Source organism: Montipora foliosa, chromosome 2, assembly GCF_036669935.1.
Source record: "Montipora foliosa isolate CH-2021 chromosome 2, ASM3666993v2, whole genome shotgun sequence".
Taxonomy (NCBI): domain Eukaryota; kingdom Metazoa; phylum Cnidaria; class Anthozoa; order Scleractinia; family Acroporidae; genus Montipora; species Montipora foliosa.
Window position 1 is genome coordinate 34,734,960 of NC_090870.1, and position 1,963 is coordinate 34,736,922.

Consider the following 1,963-nt stretch of genomic DNA (forward strand, 5'->3'; position numbering starts at 1 on the left):
CACTCTCGTAAAATTGTAGCTTTCATTTTGTGCTTCGGTTTACTACACTATTCACGAGTGCGTGTGAAGAAGAAAGCACTGCAGTACACTTAAATACACTTTTCACGAGATCTTGTGAGGAAGAAAGCACTCGTTTACTGATTAAGCCGAAGCGCTCGCTTCCGTGATTTGTCCAAAGCACTCTCTTGAAATATTAGCTTTCCTTTTGTTGTTCGGTTCACTACACTTTTCACGAGATCGTCTTGCCCTTGAACAATTTTCAGTCCTCGACTACGGGATTGCGGACCGCGATGGCAGTTCATTATAGCGATATTTCAAAAGTGTAAGCGCTCGTTTCAGTGATTAGGCCTAAGCACTATTGTAAAATTTTAGCTTTCATTTTACGGTTCGAAGAAAGCAGTCGTTTACTGATTACGCCTAAGCGCTGCTTTCAGTGATTAGGCCTAAGCACTCTCTGCTTTGTGCTTTACCTTGTTGGCGATTGTGGCAAAATTGTCATTTTCGCCATAATTGCCAAATTCGCCAACATTTTCTCTTTTTTGGCCATTTTTGGTTGTTGCGTGCATTTCTGGACATATCTCCGATGGCTTCGGTGGTTCAGTGACATTGCAAGCGCACACCGAGCCGGACGTTCGGCGAACAAGTTCTTGCTGGGGTAGTAATAATTTTTTGGGTTTGTTAAACATCCTTCAATGTTATTTTCACTTACTTATTTTCATAAATAAATAACGTATCAGTTATTCCGAATTAATAACAATTTCAATTAGAATATCAAATGGAAGTTTTAATCCAGGGAAAGGCGTTCAGATTATCTTTGTCTTCTACACTGATTTGACTGAACAGCTAATAACTTATTGTTGTCGGAGATTGTGTGAAAAGTGTAGTTGACCGAACCGCAAAATGAAAGCTAAACTTTTGCGAGAGTGCTTACTGGGGCCTAATAACTGAAAGGAGCGCTTAGGCTTAATCAGTAAACGAGTGCTTTCTTCTTCCCATAATCTCGGGAAAAGTGTAGTTAACCGAACCGCAAAGTGAAAGCTAAAGAGCGATACCTGGTTTAGTCAAGTTTTCATGTCCATTTTTAATTCGTTTTGGAAAACGGGGGAACGTTTTAGCTCACTTAAGGTGCTTGGATACGGTCGAGGTATAACGTGGTTACATGGTATTCATGGGGATTTGTTTTTGCTTAAATGAGTGCTTAGTATTTAAACTAGTGAATGGTAATCAGTGAAATCAACCAAGCCTAGTGTGCAGTTTAGACGTTCTGGAACTCACTTAGAGAGTCTGGCTATTCTAGAACTCTAGACATTCTAGAGCCCACAGAGGGTAATATATAACAATTGAGAATTCTGGAACTTAGAACTCTAGAAATCGGAACTCTAGAACTGCGAATTTTGACTTTAATCAGAACTTTAGAAGTTTGCACATACGACCATTTTACTAGTGCGGTTCTAGAATTATATAGAACTTTCTATAGAGCTCTTCAAACTAGAGCAGTTCTAGAATGCTATAGAACTTTCTAATGTCATAACCTTGACCATTCTATATTTCACATATAATCAATATAGAGCTCTTTTAACTAGAACAGTTCCAGAATGCTATAGAAGTTTCTAATGTCTTATGGAATTAATCACAATTTCAGTTAGAAAAACAAATGAAAGTTTTCATCCAGGGAAAGGCTCTCGTTCACGTAGAGTATCTTTGTCTTCGTCACTGAAATCAGTGGATTTGACTGAAAAGCTAATAATTTATTGTTGTCGGAGATTGGATGACAAGAATTTCTGTCGCAATCGGAAATTCAATGACCTGGATTTTTGAAAATCTTGTTCAGCTTCATGCTTTAAAGAACGAGGTATAGTGTGGAGTGCAATATTTCGTGATGTTAACTTTCGCCTCATGTCTCAAAGAACGACTAATGTTACATGTGTAGCGCGCTTGTATCGCCTCATGGCTTTAAGAACGA